The sequence below is a fragment of the Ovis canadensis genome, chromosome 6, assembly GCF_042477335.2.
Source record: "Ovis canadensis isolate MfBH-ARS-UI-01 breed Bighorn chromosome 6, ARS-UI_OviCan_v2, whole genome shotgun sequence".
NCBI lineage: Eukaryota > Metazoa > Chordata > Mammalia > Artiodactyla > Bovidae > Ovis > Ovis canadensis.
Window position 1 is genome coordinate 4012583 of NC_091250.1, and position 20314 is coordinate 4032896.

Sequence of the window (20314 nt, forward strand, 5' to 3'; positions counted from 1 at the left end):
GAGCGCCTCCTCTTGAGATGCGACGGGAACGCCGGGAATTCATTCCCTACGAAACAGGGAAAGGATCCCTCATCTCGAGCTAGGAGGCGGAAACGGAGCTCCCCTGGATGTGTGCGGGACACCACGTGCTTCCTCTTGAGTGCAGACGGGTATGTCGGGGAAGTTCTTAAGTTGCAGCAAGGGTGTGAAGGACCCTTTGGAAGTTCCAGTGGTTAGATATGATTGGCCTCGAGAAGCCTCAGCGGAAATGGGCCTCATCTCGCCTGGAGGGCAAAACCTCCTGGATTTTCTCGAGTTGCGGCAGGTGCTCTCGACTTACGACGGGGACCTCAGGGACCCGCTCTGGTGGCCTCAGGAAAGGCCAGTCCCCATGCGAGTTCCTCGGGGGCCTCTCGGGATTCCTCTCCCGTCGATGCCGGGGCCTAAGACCTTGTGTGGAGTCGGGGCCGGAACCTGAGGATTCCTCTCCAGTGCTGACATGGATCTTGGGGTACTTCTGGAGTCTCCCCAGGGGAGTCAGTCCTCGTCTCGAATGCGGGCATTCACTTGCGCTTTCCTCCAGAGCGGTAGCAGCAGTGTCACGCAGTCCGCCGCGTGGATCAAAGGATCTATGGTTTTCCCTCGAGTCTTTCCCACGAGGCTTCCCACGAGGCTTTCCCACAGGGCTGTCCCACGTGAACACGTGGTGGGAGTCGTTCCTCGGCTTGAACGTCAAGGCAGTGCAGGGAAAACAGGTTCCTCTGGAATGGACTGACACATCTGGGGGACTCTTGGAATGGTGGCACGACCCTGGAGTTCCTCTCGCCTTTCCTGTGGAGAGCGCCTCCTCTTGAGATGCGACTGGAACGCCGGGAATTCTTTCCCTACGAAAAAGGGAAGGATCCCTCATCTCGAGCTAGGAGGCGGAAACGGGGCTCCCCTGGATGTGTGCGGGACCCACGTGCTTCCTCTCGAGTGGAGACGGGTATGTCGGGGAACTTCTTGAGTTGCAGCAAGGGTGTGAAGGACCCTTTGGAAGTTCCAGTGGTTAGACGTGATTAGACTCGAGAAGCCTCAGCGGAAATGGGCCTCATCTCGCCTGGAGGGCAAAACCGCCTGGATTTTCTCGAGTTGCGGCAGGTGCTCTCGACTTACGACGGGGACCTCAGGGACCCGCTCTGGTGGCCTCAGGAAAGGCCAGTCCCCATGCGAGTTCCTCCGGGGCCTCTCGGGATTCCTCTCCCGTCGATGCCGGGGCCTAAGTCCTTGTGTGGAGTCGGGGCCGGAACCTGAGGATTCCTCTCCAGTGCTGACATGGATGTTGGGGTAATTCTGGAGTCTCCCCAGGGGAGTCAGTCCTCGTCTCGAATGCGGGCATGCACTTGCGCTTTCCTCCAGAGTGGTAGCAGCAGTGTCACGCAGTCCGCCGCGTGGATCAAAGGATCTATGGTTTTCCCTCGAGTCTTTCCCACGAGGCTTTCCCACGAGGCTTTCCCACAGGGCTGTCCCACGTGCACACGTGGTGGGAGTCGATCCTCGGCTTGAACGTTAAGGCAGTGCAGGGAAAACAGTTTCCTCTGGAATGGACTGACACATCTGGGTGACCCTTGGAAAGGTGGCATGACCCTGGAGTTCCTCTCGCCTATCCTGTGGAGACCGCCTCCTCTTGAGATGCGACGGGAACGCCGGGAATTCTTTCCCTACGAAACAGGGAAAGGATCCCTCATCTCGAGCTAGGAGGCGGAAACGGGGCTCCCTTGGATGTGTGCGGGAACCCACGTGCTTCCTCTCGAGTGGAGACGCGTATGTCGGGGAACTTCTTGAGGTGCAGCAATGGTGTGAAGGACCCTTTGGAAGTTCCAGTGGTTAGATGTGATTGGCCTCGAGAAGCCTCAGCGGAAATGGGCCTCATCTCGCCTGGAGGGCAAAACCTCCTGGATTTTCTCGAGTTGCGGCAGGTGCTCTCGACTTACGACGGGGACCTCAGGGACCCGCTCTGGTGGCCTCAGGAAAGTCCAGTCCCCATGCGAGTTCCTCGGGGGCGTCTCGGGATTCCTCTCCCGTCGATGCCGGGGCCTAAGACCTTGTGTGGAATCGGGGCCGGAACCTGAGGATTCCTCTCCAGTGCTGACATGGATCTTGGGGTACTTCTGGAGTCTCCCCAGGGGAGTCAGTCCTCGTCTCGAATGCGGGCATGCACTTGCGCTTTCCTCCAGAGCGGTAGCAGCAGTGTCACGCAGTCCGCCGCGTGGATCAAAGGATCTATGGTTTTATGTCGAGTCTTTCCCACGAGGCTTTCCCACGTGGCCTTCCCACAGGGCTGTCCCACGTGCACACGTGGTGGGAGTCGATCCTCGGCTTGAACGTCAAGGCAGTGCAGGGAAAACAGGTTCCTCTGGAATGGACTGACACATCTGGGGGACTCTTGGAATGGTGGCACGACCCTGGAGTTCCTCTCGCCTTTCCTGTGGAGAGCGCCTCCTCTTGAGATGCGACGGGAACGCCGGGAATTCATTCCCTACGAAACAGGGAAAGGATCCCTCATCTCGAGCTAGGAGGCAGAAACGGGGCTCCCCTGGATGTGTGCGGGACCCCACGTGCTTCTTCTCGAGTGGAGACGGGCATGTCGCGGAACTTCTTGAGTTGCAGCAATGGTGTGAAGGACCCTTTGGAAGTTCCAGTGGTTAGATGTGATTGGCCTCGAGAAGCCTCAGCGGAAATGGGCCTCATCTCGCCTGGAGTGCAAAACCTCCTGGATTTTCTCGAGTTGCGGCAGGTGCTATCGACTTACGACGGGGACCTCAGGGAACCGCTCTGGTGGCCTCAGGAAAGTCCAGTCCCCATGCGAGTTCCTCGGGGGCCTCTCGGGATTCTTCTCCCGTCGATGCCGGGGCCTAAGACCTTGTGTGGAGTCGGGGCCGGAACCTGAGGATTCCTCTCCAGTGCTGACATGGATCTTGGGGTACTTCTGGAGTCTCCCCAGGGGAGTCAGTCCTCGTCTCGAATGCGGGCATGCACTTGCGCTTTCCTCCAGAGCGGTAGCAGCAGTGTCACGCATTCCGCCGCGTGGATCAAAGGATCTATGGTTTTCCCTCGAGTCTTTCCCACGAGGCTTTCCCACGAGGCTTTCCCACAGGGCTGTCCCACGTGCACACGTGGTGGGAGTCGATCCTCGGCTTGAACGTCAAGGAAGTGCAGGGAAAACAGGTTCCTCTGGAATGGACTGACACAACTGGGGGACTCTTGGAATGCTGGCACGACCCTGGAGTTCCTCTCGCCTTTCCTGTGGAGAGCGCCTCCTCTTGAGATGCGACGGGAACGCCGGGAATTCATTCCCTATGAAACAGGGAAAGGATCCCTCATCTCGAGCAAGGAGGCGGAAACGGAGCTCCCCTGGATGTGGGCGGGACACCACGTGTTTCCATTCGAGTGGAGACGGGTATGTCGGGGAACTTCTTGAGTTGCAGCAATGGTGTGAAGGACCCTTTGGAAGTTCCAGTGGTTAGATGTGATTGGCCTCGAGAAGCCTCAGCGGAAATGGGCCTCATCTCGCCTGGAGGGCAAAACCTCCTGGATTTTCTCGAGTTGCGGCAGGTGCTCTCAACTTACGACGGGGACCTCAGGGAACCGCTCTGGTGGCCTCAGGAAAGGCCAGTCCCCATGCGAGTTCCTCGGGGGCGTCTCGGGATTCCTCTCCCGTCGATGCCGGGGCCAAAGACCTTGTGTGGAGTCGGGGCCGGAACCTGAGGATTCCTCTCCAGTGCTGACATGGATCTTGGGGTACTTCTGGAGTTTCCCCAGGGGAGTCAGTCCTCGTCTCGAATGCGGGCATGCACTTGCGCTTTCCTCCAGAGCGGTAGCAGCAGTGTCACGCAGTCCGCCGCGTGGATCAAAGGATCTATGGTTTTCCCTCGAGTCTTGCCCACGAGGCTATCCCACGAGGCTTTCCCACAGGGCTGTCCCACGTGCACACGTGGTGGGAGTCGATCCTCGGCTTGAACGTCAAGGCAGTGCAGGGAAAACAGGTTCCTCTGGAATGGACTGACACATATGGGGGACTCTTGGAATGGTGGCACGACCCTGGAGTTCCTCTCGCCTTTCCTGTGAAGAGCGCCTCCTCTTGAGATGCGACGGGAACGCCGGGAATTCTTTCCCTACGAAACAGGGAAAGGATCCCTCATCTCGACCTAGGAGGCGGAAACGGGGCTCCCCTGGATATGTGCGGGACCCCACGTGCTTCCTCTCGAGTGGAGACGGGTATGTCGGGGAACTTCTTGAGTTGCAGCAATGGTGTGAAGGACCCTTTGGAAGTTCCAGTGGTTAGATGTGATTGGCCTCGAGAAGCCTCAGCGGAAATGGGCCTCATCTCGCCTGGAGGGCAAAACCTCCTGGATTTTCTCGAGTTGCGGCAGGTGCTCTCGACTTACGACGGGGACCTCAGGGACCCGCTCTGGTGGCCTCAGGAAAGGCCAGTCCCCATGCGAGTTCCTCGGGGGCCTCTCGGGATTCTTCTCCCGTCGATGGCGGGGCCTAAGACCTTGTGTGGAGTCGGGGCCGGAACCTGAGGATTCCTCTCCAGTGCTGACATGGATCTTGGGGTACTTCTGGAGTCTCCCCAGGGGAGTCAGTCCTCGTCTCGAATGCGGGCATGCACTTGCGCTTTCCTCCAGAGCGGTAGCAGCAGTGTCACGCATTCCGCCGCGTGGATCAAAGGATCTATGGTTTTCCCTCGAGTCTTTCCCACGAGGCTTTCCCACGAGGCTTTCCCACAGGGCTGTCCCACGTGCACACGTGGTGGGAGTCGATCCTCGGCTTGAACGTCAAGGCAGTGCAGGGAAAAAAGGTTCCTCTGGAATGGACTGACACATCTGGGGGATTCTTGGAATGGTGGCACGACCCTGGAGTTCCTCTCGCCTTTCCTGTGGAGAGCGCCTCCTCTTGAGATGCGACGGGAACGCCGGGAATTCTTTCCCTACGAAACAGGGAAAGGATCCCTCATCTCGAGCTAGGAGGCGGAAACGGGGCTCCCCTGGATGTGTGCGGGACCCACGTGCTTCCTCTCGAGTGGAGACAGGTATGTCGGGGAACTTCTTGAGTTGCAGCAAGGGTGTGAAGGACCCTTTGGAAGTTCCAGTGGCTAGACATGATTAGCCTCGAGAAGCCTCAGCGGAAATGAGCCTCATCTCGCCTGGAGGGCAAAACCTCCTGGTTTTTCTCGAGTTGCGGCAGTGCTCTCGACTTACGACGGGGACCTCAGGGACCCGCTCTGGTGGCCTCAGGAAAGGCCAGTCCCCATGCGAGTTCCTCGGGGGCCTCTCGGGATTCCTCTCCCGTCGATGCCGGGGCCTAAGTCCTTGTGTGGAGTCGGGGCCGGAACCTGAGGATTCCTCTCCAGTGCTGACATGGATGTTGGGGTAATTCTGGAGTCTCCCCAGGGGAGTCAGTCCTCGTCTCGAATGCGGGCATGCACTTGCGCTTTCCTCCAGAGCGGTAGCAGCAGTGTCACGCAGTCCGCCGCGTGGATCAAAGGATCTATGGTTTTATGTCGAGTCTTTCCCACGAGGCTTTCCCACGTGGCTTTCCCACAGGGCTGTCCCACGTGCACACGTGGTGGGAGTCGATCCTCGGCTTGAACGTCAAGGCAGTGCAGGGAAAACAGGTTCCTCTGGAATGGACTGACACATCTGGGGGACTCTTGGAATGGTGGCACGACCCTGGAGTTCCTCTCGCCTTTCCTGTGGAGAGCGCCTCCTCTTGAGATGCGACGGGAACGCCGGGAATTCTTTCCCTACGAAACAGGGAAAGGATCCCTCATCTCGAGCTAGGAGGCAGAAACGGGGCTCCCCTGGATGTGTGCGGGACCCCACGTGCTTCTTCTCGAGTGGAGACGGGCATGTCGCGGAACTTCTTGAGTTGCAGCAATGGTGTGAAGGACCCTTTGGAAGTTCCAGTGGTTAGATGTGATTGGCCTCGAGAAGCCTCAGCGGAAATGGGCCTCACCTCGCCTGGAGTGCAAAACCTCCTGGATTTTCTCGAGTTGCGGCAGGTGCTATCGACTTACGACGGGGACCTCAGGGAACCGCTCTGGTGGCCTCAGGAAAGTCCAGTCCCCATGCGAGTTCCTCGGGGGCCTCTCGGGATTCTTCTCCCGTCGATGCCGGGGCCTAAGACATTGTGTGGAGTCGGGGCCGGAACCTGAGGATTCCTCTCCAGTGCTGACATGGATCTTGGGGTACTTCTGGAGTCTCCCCAGGGGAGTCAGTCCTCGTCTCGAATGCGGGCATGCACTTGCGCTTTCCTCCAGAGCGGTAGCAGCAGTGTCACGCATTCCGCCGCGTGGATCAAAGGATCTATGGTTTTCCCTCGAGTCTTTCCCACGAGGCTTTCCCACGAGGCTTTCCCACAGGGCTGTCCCACGTGCACACGTGGTGGGAGTCGATCCTCGGCTTGAACGTCAAGGCAGTGCAGGGAAAACAGGTTCCTCTGGAATGGACTGACACAACTGGGGGACTCTTGGAATGGTGGCACGACCCTGGAGTTCCTCTCCCCTTTCCTGTGGAGAGCGCCTCCTCTTGAGATGCGACGGGAACGCCGGGAATTCATTCCCTACGAAACAGGGAAAGGATCCCTCATCTCGAGCAAGGAGGCGGAAACGGAGCTCCCCTGGATGTGGGCGGGACACCACGTGTTTCCATTCGAGTGGAGACGGGTATGTCGGGGAACTTCTTGAGTTGCAGCAATGGTGTGAAGGACCCTTTGGAAGTTCCAGTGGTTAGATGTGATTGGCCTCGAGAAGCCTCAGTGGAAATGGGCCTCATCTCGCCTGGAGGGCAAAACCTCCTGGATTTTCTCGAGTTGCGGCAGGTGCTCTCGACTTACGACGGGGACCTCAGGGAACCGCTCTGGTGGCCTCAGGAAAGGCCAGTCCCCATGCGAGTTCCTCGGGGGCGTCTCGGGATTCCTCTCCCGTCGATGCCGGGGCCAAAGACCTTGTGTGGAGTCGGGGCCGGAACCTGAGGATTCCTCTCCAGTGCTGACATGGATCTTGGGGTACTTCTGGAGTCTCCCCAGGGGAGTCAGTCCTCGTCTCGAATGCGGGCATGCACTTGCGCTTTCCTCCAGAGCGGTAGCAGCAGTGTCACGCAGTCCGCCGCGTGGATCAAAGGATCTATGGTTTTCCCTCGAGTCTTGCCCACGAGGCTATCCCACGAGGCTTTCCCACAGGGCTGTCCCACGTGCACACGTGGTGGGAGTCGATCCTCGGCTTGAACGTCAAGGCAGTGCAGGGAAAACAGGTTCCTCTGGAATGGACTGACACATATGGGGGACTCTTGGAATGGTGGCACGACCCTGGAGTTCCTCTCGCCTTTCCTGTGAAGAGCGCCTCCTCTTGAGATGCGACGGGAACGCGGGGAATTCTTTCCCTACGAAACAGGGAAAGGATCCCTCATCTCGACCTAGGAGGCGGAAACGGGGCTCCCCTGGATGTGTGCGGGACCCCACGTGCTTCCTCTCGAGTGGAGACAGGTATGTCGGGGAACTTCTTGAGTTGCAGCAATGGTGTGAAGGACCCTTTGGAAGTTCCAGTGGTTAGATGTGATTGGCCTCGAGAAGCCTCAGCGGAAATGGGCCTCATCTCGCCTGGAGGGCAAAACCTCCTGGATTTTCTCGAGTTGCGGCAGGTGCTCTCGACTTACGACGGGGACCTCAGGGACCCGCTCTGGTGGCCTCAGGAAAGGCCAGTCCCCATGCGAGTTCCTCGGGGGCCTCTTGGGATTCTTCTCCCGTCGATGGCGGGGCCTAAGACCTTGTGTGGAGTCGGGGCCGGAACCTGAGGATTCCTCTCCAGTGCTGACATGGATCTTGGGGTACTTCTGGAGTCTCCCCAGGGGAGTCAGTCCTCGTCTCGAATGCGGGCATGCACTTGCGCTTTCCTCCAGAGCGGTAGCAGCAGTGTCACGCAGTCCGCCGCGTGGATCAAAGGATCTATGGTTTTCCCTCGAGTCTTTCCCACGAGGCTTTCCCACGAGGCTTTCCCACAGGGCTGTCCCACGTGCACACGTGGTGGGAGTCGATCCTCGGCTTGAACGTCAAGGCAGTGCAGGGAAAAAAGGTTCCTCTGGAATGGACTGACACATCTGGGGGATTCTTGGAATGGTGGCACGACCCTGGAGTTCCTCTCGCCTTTCCTGTGGAGAGCGCCTCCTCTTGAGATGCGACGGGAACGCCGGGAATTCTTTCCCTACGAAACAGGGAAAGGATCCCTCATCTCGAGCTAGGAGGCGGAAACGGGGCTCCCCTGGATGTGTGCGGGACCCACGTGCTTCCTCTCGAGTGGAGACGGGTATGTCGGGGAACTTCTTGAGTTGCAGCAAGGGTGTGAAGGACCCTTTGGAAGTTCCAGTGGTTAGACGTGATTAGCCTCGAGAAGCCTCAGCGGAAATGGGCCTCATCTCGCCTGGAGGGCAAAACCTCCTGGATTTTCTCGAGTTGCAGCAGGTGCTCTCGACCTACGACGGGGACCTCAGGGACCCTCTCTGGTGGCGTCAGGAAATGCCAGTCCCCATGCGAGTTCCTCGGGGGCCTCTGGGGATTCATCTCCCGTCGATGCCGGGGCCTAAGTCCTTGTGTGGAGTCGGGGTCGGAACCTGAGGATTCCTCTCCAGTGCTGACATGGATCTTGGGGTACTTCTGGAGTCTCCCCAGGGGAGTCAGTCTTCGTCTCGAATGCGGGCATGCACTTGCGCTTTCCTCCATAGCGGTAGCAGCAGTGTCACGCAGTCCGCCGCGTGGATCAAAGGATCTATGGTTTTCCCTCGAGTCTTTCCCACGAGGCTTTCCCACGAGGCTTTCCCACAGGGCTGTCCCACGTGCACACGTGGTGGGAGTCGATCCTCGGCTTGAACGTCAAGGCAGTGCAGGGAAAACAGGTTCCTCTGGAATGGACTGACACATCTGGGGGACTCTTGGAATGGTGGCACGACCCTGGAGTTCCTCTCGCCTTTCCTGTGGAGAGCGCCTCCTCTTGAGATGCAACGGGAACGCCGGGAATTCATTCCCTACGAAACAGGGAAAGGATCCCTCATCTCGAGCTAGGAGGCGGAAACGGAGCTCCCCTGGATGTGGGCGGGACACCACGTGTTTCCATTCGAGTGGAGACGGGTATGTCGGGGAACTTCTTGAGTTGCAGCAATGGTGTGAAGGACCCTTTGGAAGTTCAAGTGGTTAGATGTGATTGGCCTCGAGAAGCCTCAGCGGAAATGGGCCTCATCTCGCCTGGAGGGCAAAACCTCCTGGATTTTCTCGAGTTGCGGCAGGTGCTCTCGACTTACGACGGGGACCTCAGGAACCCGCTCTGGTGGCCTCAGGAAAGGCCAGTCCCCATGCGAGTTCCTCGGGGGCCTCTCGGGATTCCTCTCACGTCGATGCCGGGGCCTAAGACCTTGTGTGGAGTCGGGGCCGGAACCTGAGGATTCCTCTCCAGTGCTGACATGGATCTTGGGGTACTTCTGGAGTCTCCCCAGGGGAGTCAGTCCTCGTCTCGAATGCGGGCATGCACTTGCGCTTTCCTCCAGAGCGGTAGCAGCAGTGTCACGCAGTCCGCCGCGTGGATCAAAGGATCTATGGTTTTCCCTCGAGTCTTTCCCACGAGGCTTTCCCACGAGGCTTTCCCACAGGGCTGTCCCACGTGCACACGTGGTGGGAGTCGATCCTCGGCTTGAACGTCAAGGCAGTGCAGGGAAAACAGGTTCCTCTGGAATGGACTGACACATCTGGGGGACTCTTGGAATGGTGGCACGACCCTGGAGTTCCTCTCGCCTTTCCTGTGGAGAGCGCCTCCTCTTGGGATGCGACGGGAACGCCGGGAATTCTTTTCCTACGAAACAGGGAAAGGATCCCCCATCTCGAGCTAGGAGGCGGAAACCGGGCTCCCCTGGATTTGTGCGGGACCCACGTGCTTCCTCTCGAGTTTAGACCGGTATGTCGGGGAAGTTCTTGAGTTGCAGCAAGGGTGTGAAGGACCCTTTGGAAGTTCCAGTGGTTAGACGTGATTTCCCTCGAGAAGCCTCAGCGGAAATGGGCCTCATCTCGCCTGGAGGGCAAAACCGCCTGGATTTTCTCGAGTTGCGGCAGGTGCTCTCGACTTACGACGGGGACCTCAGGGACCCGCTCTGGTGGCCTCAGGAAAGGCCAGTCCCCATGCGAGTTCCTCGGGGGCCTCTGGGGATTCCTCTCCCGTCGGTGCCGGGGCCTAAGTCCTTGTGTGGAGTCGGGGCCGGAACCTGAGGATTCCTCTCCAGTGCTGACATGGATCTTGGGGTACTTCTGGAGTCTCCCCAGGGGAGTCAGTCCTCGTCTCGAATGCGGGCATGCACTTGCGCTTTCCTCCAGAGCGGTAGCAGCAGTGTCACGCAGTCCGCCGCGTGGATCAAAGGATCTATGGTTTTCCCTCGAGTCTTTCCCACGAGGCTTTCCCACGAGGCTTTCCCACAGGGCTGTCCCACGTGCACACGTGGTGGGAGTCGATCCTCGGCTTGAACGTCAAGGCAGTGCAGGGAAAACAGGTTCCTCTGGAATGGACTGACACATCTGGGGGACTCTTGGAATGGTGGCACGACCCTGGAGTTCCTCTCGCCTTTCCTGTGGAGAGCGCCTCCTCTTGAGATGCGACGGGAACGCCCGGAATTCTTTCCCTACGAAACAGGGAAAGGATCCCTCATCTCGAGCTAGGAGTCGGAAACGGAGCTCCCCTGGATGTGGGCGGGACACCACGTGCTTCCTCTCGAGTGGAGACGGGTATGTCGGGGAACTTCTTGAGTTGCAGCAAGGGTGTGAAGGACCCTTTGGAAGTTCCAGTGTTTAGACGTGATTAGCCTCGAGAAGCCTCAGCGGAAATGGGCCTCATCTCGCCTGGAGGGCAAAACCGCCTGGATTTTCTCGAGTTGCGGCAGGTGCTCTCGACTTACGACGGGGACCTCAGGGACCCGCTCTGGTGGCCTCAGGAAAGGCCAGTCCCCATGCGAGTTCCTCGGGGGCCTCTGGGGATTCCTCTCCCGTCGGTGCCGGGGCCTAAGTCCTTGTGTGGAGTCGGGGCCGGAACCTGAGGATTCCTCTCCAGTGCTGACATGGATCTTGGGGTACTTCTGGAGTCTCCCCAGGGGAGTCAGTCCTCGTCTCGAATGCGGGCATGCACTTGCGCTTTCCTCCAGAGCGGTAGCAGCAGTGTCACGCAGTCCGCCGCGTGGATCAAAGGATCTATGGTTTTCCCTCGAGTCTTTCCCACGAGGCTTTCCCACGAGGCTTTCCCACAGGGCTGTCCCACGTGCACACGTGGTGGGAGTCGATCCTCGGCTTGAACGTCAAGGCAGTGCAGGGAAAACAGGTTCCTCTGGAATGGACTGACATATCTGGGGGACTCTTGGAATGGTGGCACGACCCTGGAGTTCCTCTCGCCTTTCCTGTGGAGAGCGCCTCCTCTTGAGATGCGACGGGAACGCCCGGAATTCTTTCCCTACGAAACAGGGAAAGGATCCCTCATCTCGAGCTAGGAGGCGGAAACGGAGCTCCCCTGGATGTGGGCGGGACACCACGTGCTTCCTCTCGAGTGGAGACGGGTATGTCGGGGAACTTCTTGAGTTGCAGCAAGGGTGTGAAGGACCCTTTGGAAGTTCCAGTGGTTAGACGTGATTAGCCTCGAGAAGCCTCAGCGGAAATGGGCCTCATCTCGCCTGGAGGGCAAAACCTCCTGGATTTTCTCGAGTTGCGGCAGGTGCTCTCGACTTACGACGGGGACCTCAGGGACCCGCTCTGGTGGCCTCAGGAAAGGCCAGTCCCCATGCGAGTTCCTCGGGGGCGTCTCGGGATTCCTCTCCCGTCGATGCCGGGGCCTAAGACCTTGTGTGGAGTCGGGGCCGGAACCTGAGGATTCCTCTCCAGTGCTGACATGGATCTTGGGGTACTTCTGGAGTCTCCCCAGGGGAGTCAGTCCTCGTCTCGAATGCGGGCATGCACTTGCGCTTTCCTCCAGAGCGGTAGCAGCAGTGTCACGCAGTCCGCCGCGTGGATCAAAGGATCTATGGTTTTCCCTCGAGTCTTTCCCACGAGGCTTTCCCACGAGGCTTTCCCACAGGGCTGTCCCACGTGCACACGTGGTGGGAGTCGATCCTCGGCTTGAACGTCAAGGCAGTGCAGGGAAAACAGGTTCCTCTGGAATGGACTAACACATCTGGGGGACTCTTGGAATGGTGGCACGACCCTGGAGTTCCTCTCGCCTTTCCTGTGGAGAGCGCCTCCTCTTGGGATGCGACGGGAACTCCGGGAATTCTTTTCCTACGAAACAGGGAAAGCATCCCCCATCTCGAGCTAGGAAGCGGAAACGGGGCTCCCCTGGATGTGTGCGGGACCCACGTGCTTCCTCTCGAGTTTAGACGGGTATGTCGGGGAAGTTCTTGAGTTGAAGCAAGGGTGTGAAGGACCCTTTGGAAGTTCCAGTGGTTAGACGTGATTAGCCTCGAGAAGCCTCAGCGGAAATGGGCCTCATCTCGCCTGGAGGGCAAAACCGCCTGGATTTTCTCGAGTTGCCGCAGGTGCTCTCGACTTACGACGGGGACCTCAGGGACCCGCTCTGGTGGCCTCATGAAAGGCCAGTCCCCAAGCGAGTTCCTCGGGGGCCTCTCGGGATTCCTCTCACGTCGATGCCGGGGCCTAAGACCTTGTGTGGAGTCGGGGCCGGAACCTGAGGATTCCTCTCCAGTGCTGACATGGATCTTGGGGTACTTCTGGAGTCTCCCCAGGGGAGTCAGTCCTCGTCTCGAATGCGGGCATACACTTGCGCTTTCCTCCAGAGCGGTAGCAGCAGTGTCACGCAGTCCGCCGCGTGGATCAAAGGATCTATGGTTTTCCCTCGAGTCTTTCCCATGAGGCTTTCCCACGAGGCTTTCCCACAGGGCTGTCCCACGTGCACACGTGGTGGGAGTCGATCCTCGGCTTGAACGTCAAGGCAGTGCAGGGAAAACAGGTTCCTCTGGAATGGACTGACACATCTGGGGGACTCTTGGAATGGTGGCACGACCCTGGAGTTCCTCTCGCCTTTCCTGTGGAGAGCGCCTCCTCTTGAGATGCGACGGGAACGCCGGGAATTCTTTCCCTACGAAACAGGGAAAGGATCCCTCATCTCGAGCTAGGAGGCGGAAACGGTGCTCCCCTGGATGTGTGCGGGACCACACGTGCTTCCTCTGGAGTGGAGACGGGTATTTTGGGGAACTTCTTTAGTCGCAGCATGGGTGTGAAGGACCCGTTGGAAGTTCCAGTGGTTAGATGTGATTGGCCTCGAGAAGCCTCAGCGGAAATGGGCCTCATCTCGCCTGGAGGGCAAAACCTCCTGGATTTTCTCGAGTTGCGGCAGGTGCTCTCGACTTACGACGGGGACCTCAGGGACCCGCTCTGGTGGCCTCAGGAAAGGCCAGTCCCCATGCGAGTTCCTCGGGGGCCTCTCGGCATTCCTCTCCCGTCGATGCCGGGGCCTAAGACCTTGTGTGGAGTCGGGACCAGAACCTGAGGATTCCTCTCCAGTGCTGACATGGATCTTGGGGTACTTCTGGAGTCTCCCCAGGGGAGTCAGTCCTCGTCTCGAATGCGGGCATGCACTTGCGCTTTCCTCCAGAGCGGTAGCAGCAGTGTCACGCAGTCCGCCGCGTGGATCAAAGGATCTATGGTTTTCCCTCGAGTCTTTCCCACGAGGCTTTCCCACAGGGCTGTCCCACGTGCACACGTGGTGGGAGTGGATCCTCGGCTTGAACGTCAAGGCAGTGCAGGGAAAACAGGTTCCTCTGGAATGGACTGACACATCTGGGGGACTCTTGGAATGGTGGCAAGACCCTGGAGTACCTCTCGCCTTTCCTGTGGAGAGCGCCTCCTCTTGAGATGCGACGGGAACGCCGGGAATTCTTTCCCTACGAAACAGGGAAAGGATCCCTCATCTCGAGCTAGGAGGCGGAAACGGGGCTCCCCTGGATGTGTGCGGGACCCCACGTGCTTCCTCTCGAGTGGAGATGGGTATGTCGGGGAACTTCTTGAGTTGCAGCAAGGGTGTGAAGGACCCTTTGGAAGTTCCAATGGTTAGATGTGATTGGCCTCGAGAAGCCTCAGCGGAAATGGGCCTCATCTCGCCTGGAGGGCAAAACCGCCTGGATTTTCTCGAGTTGCGGCAGGTGCTCTCGACTTACGACGGGGACCTCAGGGACCCGCTCTGGTGGCCTCAGGAAAGGCCAGTCCCCATGCGAGTTCCTCGGGGGCGTCTCGGGATTCCTCTCCCGTCGATGCCGGGGCCTAAGACCTTGTGTGGAGTCGGGGACGGAACCTTAGGTTTCCTCTCCAGTGCTGACATGGATCTTGGGGTACTTCTGGAGTCTCCCCAGGGGAGTCAGTCCTCGTCTCGAATGCGGGCATGCACTTGCGCTTTCCTCCAGAGCGGTAGCAACAGTGTCACGCAGTCCGCCGCGTGGATCAAAGGATCTATGGTTTTCCCTCGAGTCTTTCCCACGAGGCTTTCCCACGAGGCTTTCCCACAGGGCTGTCCCACGTGCACACGTGGTGGGAGTCGATCCTCGGCTTGAACGTCAAGGCAGTGCAGGGAAAACAGGTTCCTCTGGAATGGACTTACTCATCTGGGGGACTCTTGGAATGGTGGCACGACCCTGGAGTTCCTCTCGCCTTTCCTGTGGAGAGCGCCTCCTCTTGAGATGCGACGGGAACGCCGGGAATCCTTTTCCTACGAAACAGGGAAAGGATCCCTCATCTCGAGCTAGGAGGCGGAAACGGGGCTCCCCTGGATGTGTGCGGGACCCACGTGCTTCCTCTCGAGTGGAGACGGGTATGTCGGGGAACTTCTTGAGTTGCAGCAAGGGTGTGAAGGACCCTTTGGAAGTTCCAGTGGTTAGACGTGATTAGCCTCGAGAAGCCTCAGCGGAAATGGGCCTCATCTCGCCTGGAGGGCAAAACCGCCTGGATTTTCTCGAGTTACGGCAGGTGCTCTCGACTTACGACGGGTACCTCAGGGACCCGCTCTGGTGGCCTCAGGAAAGGCCAGTCCCCATGCGAGTTCCTCGGGGGCCTCTCGGGATTCCTCTCCCGTCGATGCCGGGGCCTAAGACCTTGTGTGGAGTCGGGGCCTGAACCTGAGGATTCCTCTCCAGTGCTGACATGGATCTTGGGGTACTTCTGGAGTCTCCCCAGGGGAGTCAGTCCTCGTCTCGAATGCGGGCATGCACTTGCGCTTTCCTCCAGAGCGGTAGCAGCAGTGTCACGCAGTCCGCCGCGTGGATCAAAGGATCTATGGTTTTCCCTCGAGTCTTTCCCACGAGGCTTTCCCACGAGGCTTTCCCACAGGGCTGTCCCACGTGCACACGTGGTGGGAGTCGATCCTCGGCTTGAACGTCAAGGCAGTGCAGGGAAAACAGGTTCCTCTGGAATGGACTGACACATCTGGGGGACTCTTGGAATGGTGTCACGACCCTGGAGTTCCTCTCGCCTTTCCTGTGGAGAGCGCCTCCTCTTGAGATGCGACTGGAACGCCGGGAATTCTTTCCCTACGAAAAAGGGAAGGATCCCTCATCTCGAGCTATTAGGCGGAAACGGGGCTCACCTGGATGTGTGAGGGACCCCACGTGCTTCCTCTCGAGTGGAGACGGGTATGTCGGGGATCTTCTTGAGTTTCAGCAATGGTGTGAAAGACCCTTTGGAAGTTCCAGTGGTTAGATGTGATTGGCCTCGAGAAGCCTCAGCGGAAATGGGCCTCATCTCGCCTAGAGGGCAAAACCTCCTGGATTTTCTCGAGTTGCGGCAGGTGCTCTCGACTTACGACGGGGACCTCAGGGACCCGCTCTGGTGGCCTCAGGAAAGGCCAGTCCCCATGCGAGTTCCTCGGGGGCCTCTCGGGATTCCTCTCCCGTCGATGCCGGGGCCTAAGACCTTGTGTGGAGTCGGGGCCGGAACCTGAGGATTCCTCTCCAGTGCTGACATGGATCTTGGGGTACTTCTGGAGTCTCCCCAGGGGAGTCAGTCCTCGTCTAGAATGCGGGCATGCAATTGCGCTTTCCTCCAGAGCGGTAGCAGCAGTGTCATGCAGTCCGCCGCGTGGATCAACGGATCTATGGTTTTCCCTCGAGTCTTTCCCACGAGGCTTTACCACGAGGCTTTCCCACAGGGCTGTCCCACGTGCACACGTGGTGGGAGTCGATCCTTGGCTTGAACGTCAAGGCAGTGCAGGGAAAATAGGTTCCTCTGGAATGGACTGACACATCTGGGGGACTCTTGGAATGGTGGCACGACCCTGGAGTTCCTCTCGCCTTTCCTGTGGAGAGGGCCTCCTCTTGAGATGCGACGGGAACGCCCGGAATTCTTTCCCTACGAAACAGGGAAAGGATCCCTCATCTCGAGCTAGGAGTCGGAAACGGAGCTCCCCTGGATGTGGGCGGGACACCACGTGCTTCCTCTCGAGTGGAGACGGGTATGTCGGGGAACTTCTTGAGTTGCAGCAAGGGTGTGAAGGACCCTTTGGAAGTTCCAGTGGTTAGACGTGATTAGCCTCGAGAAGCCTCAGCGGAAATGGGCCTCATCTCGCCTGGAGGGCAAAACCTCCTGGATTTTCTCGAGTTGCGGCAGGTGCTCTCGACTTACGACGGGGACCTCAGGGACCCGCTCTGGTGGCCTCAGGAAAGGCCAGTCCCCATGCGAGTTCCTCGGGGGCGTCTCGGGATTCCTCTCCCGTCGATGCCGGGGCCTAAGACCTTGTGTGGAGTCGGGGCCGGAACCTGAGGATTCCTCTCCAGTGCTGACATGGATCTTGGGGTACTTCTGGAGTCTCCCCAGGGGAGTCAGTCCTCGTCTCGAATGCGGTCATGCACTTGCGCTTTCCTCCAAGGCGGTAGCAGCAGTGTCACGCAGTCCGCCGCGTGGATCAAAGGATCTATGGTTTTCCCTCGAGTCTTTCCCACGAGGCTTTCCCACGAGGCTTTCCCACAGGGCTGTCCCACGTGCACACGTGGTGGGAGTCGATCCTCGGCTTGAACGTCAAGGCAGTGCAGGGAAAACAGGTTCCTCTGGAATGGACTGACACATCTGGGGGACTCTTGGAATGGTGGCACGACCCTGGAGTTCCTCTCGCCTTTCCTGTGGAGAGCGCCTCCTCTTGAGATGCGACGGGAACGCCGGGAATTCTTTCCCTACGAAACAGGGAAAGGATCCCTCATCTCGAGCTAGGAGGCGGAAACGGGGCTCCCCTGGATGTGTGCGGGACCCACGTGCTTCCTCTCGAGTGGAGACGGGTATGTCGGGGAACTTCTTGAGTTGCAGCAAGGGTGTGAAGGACCCTTTGGAAGTTCCAGTGGTTAGACGTGATTAGCCTCGAGAAGCCTCAGCGGAAATGGGCCTCATCTCGCCTGAAGGGCAAAACCGCCTGGATTTTCTCGAGTTGCGGCAGGTGCTCTTGACTTACGACGGGGACCTCAGGGACCCGCTCTGGTGGCCTCAGGAAAGGCCAGTCCCCATGCGAGTTCCTCGGGGGCCTCTCGGGATTCCTCTCCCGTCGATGCCGGGGCCTAAGACCTTGTGTGGAGTCGGGGCCGGAACCTGAGGATTCCTCTCCAGTGCTGACATGGATCTTGGGGTACTTCTGGAGTCTCCCCAGGGGAGTCAGTCCTCGTCTCGAATGCGGGCATGCACTTGCGCTTTCCTCCAGAGCGGTAGCAGCAGTGTCACGCAGTCCGCCGCGTGGATCAAAGGATCTATGGTTTTCCCTCGAGTCTTTCCCATGAGGCTTTCCCACGAGGCTTTCCCACAGGGCTGTCCCACGTGCACACGTGGTGGGAGTCGATCCTCGGCTTGAACGTCAAGGCAGTGCAGGGAAAACAGGTTCCTCTGGAATGGACTGACACATCTGGGGGACTCTTGGAATGGTGGCACGACCCTGGAGTTCCTCTCGCCTTTCCTGTGGAGAGCGCCTCCTCTTGAGATGCGACTGGAACGCCGGGAATTCTTTCCCTACGAAAAAGGGAAGGATCCCTCATCTCGAGCTATTAGGCGGAAACGGGGCTCACCTGGATGTGTGAGGGACCCCACGTGCTTCCTCTCGAGTGGAGACGGGTATGTCGGGGATCTTCTTGAGTTTCAGCAATGGTGTGAAAGACCCTTTGGAAGTTCCAGTGGTTAGATGTGATTGGCCTCGAGAAGCCTCAGCGGAAATGGGCCTCATCTCGCCTAGAGGGCAAAACCTCCTGGATTTTCTCGAGTTGCGGCAGGTGCTCTCGACTTACGACGGGGACCTCAGGGAACCGCTCTGGTGGCCTCAGGAAAGGCCAGTCCCCATGCGAGTTCCTCGGGGGCCTCTCGGGATTCCTCTCCCGTCGATGCCGGGGCCTAAGACCTTGTGTGGAGTCGGGGCCGGAACCTGAGGTTTCCTCTCCAGTGCTGACATGGATCTTGGGGTACTTCTGGAGTCTCCCCAGGGGAGTCAGTCCTCGTCTCATATGCGGGCATGCAATTGCGCTTTCCTCCAGAGCGGTAGCAGCAGTGTCACGCAGTCCGCCGCGTGGATCAACGGATCTATGGTTTTCCCTCGAGTCTTTCCCACGAGGCTTTCCCACGAGGCTTTCCCACAGGGCTGTCCCACGTGCACACGTGGTGGGAGTCGATCCTCGGCTTGAACGTCAAGGCAGTGCAGGGAAAACAGGTTCCTCTGGAATGGACTGACACATCTGGGGGACTCTTGGAATGGTGGCACAACCCTGGAGTTCCTCTCGCCTTTCCTGTGGAGAGCGCCTCCTCTTGAGATGCGACGGGAACGCCGGGAATTCTTTCCCTACGAAACAGGGAAAGGATCCCTCATCTCGAGCTAGGAGGCGGAAACGGGGCTCCCCTGGATGTGTGCGGGACCCCACGTGCTTCCTCTCGAGTGGAGACGGGTATGTCGGGGACCTTCTTGAGTTGCAGCAAGGGTGTGAAGGACCCTTTGGAAGTTCCAGTGGTTAGACGTGATTAGCCTCGAGAAGCCTCAGCGGAAATGGGCCTCATCTCGCCTGGAGGGCAAAACCGCCTGGATTTTCTCGAGTTGCGGCAGGTGCTCTCGACTTACGACGGGGACCTCAGGGACCCGCTCTGGTGGCCTCAGGAAAGGCCAGTCCCCATGCGAGTTCCTCGGGGGCGTCTCGGGATTCCTCTCCCATCGATGCCGGGGCCTAAGACCTTGTGTGTAGTCGGGGCCGGAACCTGAGGATTCCTCTCCAGTGCTGACATGGATCTTGGGGTACTTCTGGAGTCTCCCCAGGGGAGTCAGTCCTCGTCTCGAATGCGGGCATGCAATTGCGCTTTCCTCCAGAGCGGTAGCAGCAGTGTCACGCAGTCCGCCGCGTGGATCAACGGATCTATGGTTTTCCCTCGAGTCTTTCCCACGAGGCTTTACCACGAGGCTTTCCCACAGGGCTGTCCCACGTGCACACGTGGTGGGAGTCGATCCTTGGCTTGAACGTCAAGGCAGTGCAGGGAAAATAGGTTCCTCTGGAATGGACTGACACATCTGGGGGACTCTTGGAATGGTGGCACGACCCTGGAGTTCCTCTCGCCTTTCCTGTGGAGAGGGCCTCCTCTTGAGATGCGACGGGAACGCCCGGAATTCTTTCCCTACGAAACAGGGAAAGGATCCCTCATCTCGAGCTAGGAGTCGGAAACGGAGCTCCCCTGGATGTGGGCGGGACACCACGTGCTTCCTCTCGAGTGGAGACGGGTATGTCGGGGAACTTCTTGAGTTGCAGCAAGGGTGTGAAGGACCCTTTGGAAGTTCCAGTGGTTAGACGTGATTAGCCTCGAGAAGCCTCAGCGGAAATGGGCCTCATCTCGCCTGGAGGGCAAAACCTCCTGGATTTTCTCGAGTTGCGGCAGGTGCTCTCGACTTACGACGGGGACCTCAGGGACCCGCTCTGGTGGCCTCAGGAAAGGCCAGTCCCCATGCGAGTTCCTCGGGGGCGTCTCGGGATTCCTCTCCCGTCGATGCCGGGGCCTAAGACCTTGTGTGGAGTCGGGGCCGGAACCTGAGGATTCCTCTCCAGTGCTGACATGGATCTTGGGGTACTTCTGGAGTCTCCCCAGGGGAGTCAGTCCTCGTCTCGAATGCGGGCATGCACTTGCGCTTTCCTCCAGAGCGGTAGCAGCAGTGTCACGCAGTCCGCCGCGTGGATCAAAGGATCTATGGTTTTCCCTCGAGTCTTTCCCACGAGGCTTTCCCACGAGGCTTTCCCACAGGGCTGTCCCACGTGCACACGTGGTGGGAGTCGATCCTCGGCTT